Source organism: Schistocerca serialis, chromosome 1 (genome assembly GCF_023864345.2).
Source record: "Schistocerca serialis cubense isolate TAMUIC-IGC-003099 chromosome 1, iqSchSeri2.2, whole genome shotgun sequence".
Taxonomy (NCBI): domain Eukaryota; kingdom Metazoa; phylum Arthropoda; class Insecta; order Orthoptera; family Acrididae; genus Schistocerca; species Schistocerca serialis.
Window position 1 is genome coordinate 307,925,066 of NC_064638.1, and position 7,265 is coordinate 307,932,330.

The window sequence follows — 7,265 nt, forward strand, 5'->3', positions numbered from 1 at the left end:
TTTCCATTCGTCCGTAAAGAATTCGTGTTAGTATTGTGCAGCTGTGACTTATTAAGCTGATAGTTCGGTAATTTTCACATCTGTCAACACCTGCTTTCTTTGGGATTGGAATTATTATATTCTTCTTGAAGTCTGAGGGTATTTCGCCTGTCTCATACATCTTCCTCACCAGATGGTAGAGTTTTGTCAGGACTGGCTCTCCTACGGCCATCAGTAGTTCCAATGGAATATTGTCTACTCCGGGGGCTTTGTTTCGACTCAGGTCTTTCAGTGCTCTGTCAAACTCTTCACGCAGTATCATATCTCCCATTTCATCTTCATCTACATCCTCTTCCATTTCCATAATATTGTCCTCAAGTACCTCGCCCTTGTATAGACCCTCTATATACTCCTTCCACCTTTCTGCTTTCCCTTCTTTGCTTAGAACTGGGTTTCCATCTGAGCTCTTGATATTCATACAAGTCGTTCTCTTATCTCCAAAGGTCTCTTTAATTTTCCTGTAGGCGGTATCTATCTTACCCCTAGTGAGATAGGCCTCTATATCCTTGCATTTGTCCTCTAGCCATCCCTGCTTAGCCATTTTGCACTTCCTGTCGATCTCATTTTTGAGACGTTTGTATTCCTTTTTGCCTGTTTCACTTACTGCATTTTTATATTTTCTCCTTTCATCAATTAAATTCAATATTTCTTCTGTTACCCAAGGATTTCTACTAGCCCTCGTCAGTACAGTAAGTAGCAAACTATCCTTCTCTACATTGCTGCTGAATATATAAATTTTTCTACTTGTTTTACTTGCCCTTTGTACTTTAGTGATCATTATAGCTACAACTACCTCAAGATCACTGAAACCAGTTTCATTATGGATATTCTCAAAGAAGTAAGATCTATTTGTTGCCAACAGAGTCTATATAGCAGGATTTTAAACTATTTGATCTCGATAGCTTTCAGAGAAGGCATTTAGTAATGTTTCACAGGGTGTCTTGTCGCATGCACCATTAACAAAACTAACTATCTCAATTGGTTGTTGGAAGACTAGTCTCTCTTCTGACAATGGCAGTATGATTGGGGAGGCTATGTACCAGTGAACTGATGTTTTCCGTTAAGTCTAAGGGTAATTCTGCTGGTTGACAGCAGGATCTAATAAGAAGTCTGTGCCCATCCCTGATACTCATTATCTTGACGGAAGCTACATTACTATCTCAGTGGATTTGAGTTTGTTATCTACTCCAACAAATACACTCTCCCTTCACTTCTCATTAGCCAACACTTTTTGTAAACTCTTCAATTTTGTGTGACCTCGTTGGCATGACTATCACCAAGTTATCAGTTAGGGTGAATGGGCATAGGCAGAGGGTGTATACCAGCAATTCACAATATCCTGTTGCAGAGCATGCTCCAGAACATGACAGTCATGACCTCAGTGCCTATTTTGCCACACATGCCATCTGGATTCTTCCCCCAGACACCACTTTCTCACAACTCCGCAGGTGGGAACCAGCACTACACCACATCCTTGGTTTTCACCACACACCTGGCCTTAATTTATATTAATTTCTTCCATCTCTGCATTTCTTCACAGTAACTACTCCTTTCTTCACTCTATTTTAGTTTTCTATGTGCTTCATTTTCTGATCTGTCTATTTTTCACCATTCCTCTCCCACCTCTGTTACACACAGTGCACTTAGCTTTTCACTCTTACTAACTCATGCACAAAGTTTTAACAGTAATCTCTGGCTTGCTTATTACCCTGTCTTCCATCTTTAAGCTCTCAGGTTTTCAAATCTCATCCACTGCAGTCCCCAACGATTAGTCTTTCACTCTCATCCTGAACGGTAAGTCTCCCCTGACCTGGGGTTCAGGGTGATTTTTCTACACTCTGCCCCTTCCAAACCTCTCCAGTCCTTTCTGCTGGAAGAAGAAGCCACTGGCAACAAAAGCTTGCATATGTAAAACCATTTTCATACATGTGTTCTCCTACCACCGCTTGGTGGGTCTAATATATTATTGTATAGTTTCCTCTTTGAATGCTGAAAAAAATAATTTTATGAGAAGAAATTTACATTGAATGAAGAGAGAAATTATAGTCAAGCAACTTCATATTTAGCAGAGTTTGAGTATCTATACATTTTGGAAAGCTTAAGTAAATTACATAAATATTCAACAAAAGTGTATTGGGTCAAAAATACAATGAAAGTCTTTTTCAGAACATACAAGTCTGGAGTTTATCCATGTATAAAATAAAAGGATGATAAACAGTTTGACACGAACAGAATAAATTGCTTGAAATGTGGTACTATAGAAGAATGACGAAGATTAGGTATATAGATCAGATAACTATTGAAGATGTTCTGAATTGATTGGGAGATAAGAAATTTATGGCACAACTTGGCTAAAAGAAAGGATGAGTTGATCTGACACACATCCTGTCTCGGCATGAGTTAGGACATGTACTGTGCTCAGTTGTGTAGAGCTCATGATTATTTGTTTACCAATTGTGTGATACATCAACATGAATTGATGCCAGTCATTTGGATGTAACATGTTAGATATTCACCAGTTTATGCTCAGGAAAATGTATGTATAGCCAAAATATGACAATAGTGGTTTAACAACAAAAATACACAATCTTGGCAGAAATATTATTATATTTGAAGAAAGTTTATACTAAAGACTTCAATATAGTTTTTTGGATTATATTTGCTGTGTCATACCTGCAGACTAAGAAGTGTGTACATTTTAAATAGCAGGTCATATAATGTGTTTTATGATATGTAAATTCTACTAGAAAGAAATAACAGCATAACAGAAATGGTTGTGTGTTGCAGGTAACACCAGATGTAAAATTTTACAGGGAAGCCTAATAAACATGAGTAGCTGATGTTCCACATATGGACAAAAGCACAAGGAGATTTGTAACAAACGGTGGTTAATGAAGTAATCATCATAACAGAAATGTGCTAAGTGATGAAATCAGCATAGCTGAAATATTTTCTGCAGTTTCCCAAAACAGCCTTAATTAAAATACATAACAAATATTTATTTTTATACACCTTCACTGTCATTACTACTGAAGTTTTATTGTTTGATAATCTGCTGTATCTTAATTTCTGGATGTCATTATGCCTCTTTGTAATTACAGCAGTGATCTCTCCCTAAGCTGGATGTTGAACTGCAGCCATCTGAGCAGGCTGGTGTAACACAGTTGTACTTAGTTTTGTGGCTAACTACAACAAGGCAGCCACCAAGTGTTACAAAATGTAAAAGAAAACTCTTTCCAATTTTGCGATCACATGAACCTAGTAAAGCAGATGTTTCAGGTTCCTGGAGAAGAACAAAATTAACTGTTTCAAAACTAGTGCAAAAATGATGGTAGTTTTGCTGTATCATTTCAAAACTTTATGGTAATCTATAAATTGTCAAGCTGATTAAAAAATTCCCTCTATTTCACTTATGCTATACTCATATATCATCATATAAAACAATGGCATGAGATGCAATAGAAATCAAAGCATTTGGTGCTGTATGAGCCAAACTTTTAAATATCTGTAATTCATAAAATCATGGGTCATAAGCAATGTAGACACCTCTTGAACAAAGTTGGCATTCTTTGCTGAGATATGCCAACATTGATTATAAAAATTGCTAAGAACACAGTAGGTACCCATTAGGTATAAAGTGATATTAAAATATGCATCACAGCTACTTCTCAGTCTAAAGTGAAATATATTTTTACTTAACTTGGCACCTGAAGTGATCCTTTACCCCCAATCATTTGTGTTGTTACATACTATAAGTGTGACAACTTATTTTGCACAACAGGATACTAAATTTTGACATTTTGGCAAGAGTACCTGTGATTTAATTTAGCAACAAAGCTACATGTACTCACTTAGATAATGAGTTTTGGGAATAGTGTTGAAAGCACTTGTTAATTTCTTGCAGATTATGCACAGTAAAGATAAAATGGTCATGAAATATGTTTGTAGCACTAAATTTTGTGCTACCATTTGCAGCAACAAAATCAACAAGAGAGTATTAAATTTGTAGCCAATGTGAATAAAGGAATTATTCTAGTTATATAGCCATCTTCTAATGAAGTATTGTGATCTTGTACTGATCTAATAAGTACCTGTTAGAGTTCTAGACATAAGGCTTGTAACCAGAAATAAGTAAATAATCCTTAATCACCTACAGCCTGATGGAAACTTTCCGCCCAACTACAACATAGAGGGCATTGCAGATGACATGAATTTCCAAGCACATGTAAGTTATATGCTGCAGGACTAATAATCTTCATCCAGATAGCATAGGGATCACTGAATTACAGACACTGTTAATTCAGAAACTGCTTACCTCTCACAAAAAATATGTACTGAGATTTTAGAATCTCTCTAAGATTACGCTAATTTTGTGTAAACTAACTCAGTTTTATTAATTCTCCCGTACTTTATTGGTGATATATAACTGTCTTCTCCACTTAAGTCTCACTTTTTCACCAGCCTTCTTTCAGTGCCCACCGCTTCTCTCTAAAAATGAAAACAAGAAACATCTTTTAACATTTACAAAAGATGTGCCATATTTTCTTAAAACTTAGCTCATATAGGTAGAAAGATAACTTCTGTGAAGTAAACTGTAACAAATACTATATGGTCTAAAGTGTATTGTGTGCGTGGGCGTCCACAGAAATTTATGCAAGAGGGGGCAAGATGGCCATTGTTTTATATCAGAAAACTTGAGAAACTCCTGCTGACTATTAGCAAAAATAACCAAAAAACTGCCTTGTTTATTCAATTTAGGAACCTTTGTTTGCTTACAAAACTTCACATCTGGCCATGTTAATGCATTTACTGCATTACTTTCATACCTTTCATTTTTTGAAGTCGACTGATGTAATAAACGTCTAATGAAACATGTTTTAAAAGCTGTGGGTTTGAATGAAGTGTAACCCAGTTCCAGCATTCGATGAAGTGAATGTAGGAAACCTCCCAAAACAGTCACAAATTTCCCAGTACAGTCTACTTTAAGCAGCTTAGGACTGAACCAAGATAACCTTTGTCCCCTAGCTTGATGCAGTATTGTGCTAATTCACAACTGGACTTCTGAATTTGTAGCACTATGACTACCTGTTATGCTGTGTTCCAAAACTAGGAAGGTTGAGAAGGTCCCACTTCTTAAAGTGAAGATCTTTTTGATCTTGACTTTCCTCAATGTTTCCCCTCTTATGCTGCAGAAAATGGGATTTTCTCCTTCCAAATGGTGCGTTTCAGTCCACAGACGAGTTAAAGATAAACACAGCAACAGACAACAAGACCGTAACGTTGAGTGTCTACTACAGTTGCTCTGTGATTGTGTGACTGAATGTGGTATCAGCATCTAATGACAGGTCTTTCTTGACCACAGTCAAATGATAAACTACTGTTGTGTTTAAGATGGGCAGTAGGAGAAGGGGTCAGCTTTGTGGTAATTGGGTATGAATGTTGTGCATGTACATTGCAGCTATGTTAATTTTATGCTAGGTATAGGCACCGAAATTAGTGTGCCAGCATATTGGAATGATATATTTCTGGAGACCAATAATGGCTATATCTTGGAAGGGACAGGACATCTTGGGGACTTCTTAGGCAATGTTCTGTAAAACTTTACATTCACTTGAATGTAGGACAATGCTGAAATCACCACTGTGACAAAGAATAGGCATGCTTTCCCATGAACAGCCTGTGTGAGAAATCAGTACCCCCGATTCCAGGAGGGGATGAGTGATCCCTTTTGCCTACCATTCTGGACGCCTACTATGGTGTGACAGCTATTGTTGAAAAATTTCTTAAGCAGATTTTAAAATGGGGACAAACACTGTTACATATTATAGTGTAACCCACAAATGCAACCAGTGCTACTGAATATAACTTTAAATAAGTTTCGTATTATTTTGTTTCTAAATGAATGCACCTGACAGATGTGCACAGTCTTCCACTTCACTTGCAGTTGCCTTCACCTGAACATGGGAAAATCAAACACATTTCATTTCAAAATGTGATTTACAATGAAGTGTCAAATAGAGTAAAATGAGAATTCAAGCTTTTGTAAGATATCTTTAGTTAGCTTAGCAAAAAACAAAAGTGTTCTTGATTTTCACTTAATTTTTTCCCGGTGACTTGTGGATCATGGGTGTGTCTTTCTGTTACATCAAACTTACACTTGTACTGTCAGGATAAAACACAGCATGTAGGCCTATATGACAGTAAATATGATTTTTCCTTCGCAAGAGACTTTTTAAAATGAATTTTATTTGGCACCTATCAGTATTTATTATATTTAAATAAGCAAATGATATATGTCTATATAAAAAATTAAGTAATATACCAAATGTGAACACCTGTATTTTAAGAAAGTGTATAAGAAAGAAACAATGTTATCAATTTTGAGAGATATACCCAGGAATTACTTGCCTGGTGAATTGCTGCATTTTTATTATTACAACAGTTTATGCTGAACAGTTCACAATACATTTTAATAAAATTCCTCACTGTAATTATTTTGTCATTTTACAAATATGGAAGAGTATTGTAATAAGTGATTTTATACATGACAAGAGAAAAACAAATAAAAAGTCAAACAGATGTTTTAGTTTTTATGCTTTTTGCCTAACTGTCAACTTTCTAATGATTTCTTGAAAGGAGAACAAATTTACTACAATGATTCTAAGCACTTCAGTACTTCTGAGCTGAGAGGCCATGGTTGATGTGTAAAACTATTCATTGAAATTTGGTCTCCATGTATGAGAGGCATCTTCAGAAATTAATCAGCAAATAGCTACCATTCTCCCTGTAGATGTCTGCCACAGAGGGGGATGAAATGTCAGTGAATTGTTTTATACATCAGCCACAACAAGTCCAAAACTTTTAATGAAAATACACATGGGTCACGAAAGCCTACACTGGATTCTCGGTAATATAAGTGAAGATCTGAAATACTGTACTGGCAATATAGGGCATTTGTCTTATTTTAAATCATTGGTTAACTTGGCTGTAAAACATTTCCTTAGTTCAGTTATCTAATTCTGATTTGGAGACGTACTCACACCTTGTTTGGAATAGTTCTATTTATCAGATCCGATGAAGACATTAATTCTAAGTTTATTTAATAAACATGGATAGAACCACAATAAAATAATACTTATACATAATCATTTGTTTGCCTGTGGTAAACAAACCAGATGGCAATATTTTTCAGGTGTTCTTGTTGGTCGTAATGAAAATTTTTCAAA

At 35.8% G+C, this 7,265-nt stretch overlaps 1 protein-coding gene across 2 annotated transcripts in view; it reads left to right on the plus strand.

The window, feature by feature from the left end:
* LOC126469225 (progestin and adipoQ receptor family member 4) overlaps positions 1–6,603 on the plus strand; it is a 165,355-nt gene extending 158,752 nt beyond the window's left edge. For both annotated transcript variants that reach the window (XM_050096615.1, XM_050096616.1), the window contains one exon: positions 2,827–6,603. The gene's annotated coding sequence lies outside the window, so the exon portion shown is untranslated. The remainder of the gene's footprint in view (positions 1–2,826) is intronic.
* The last annotated feature ends 662 nt before the right edge of the window (positions 6,604–7,265 follow it).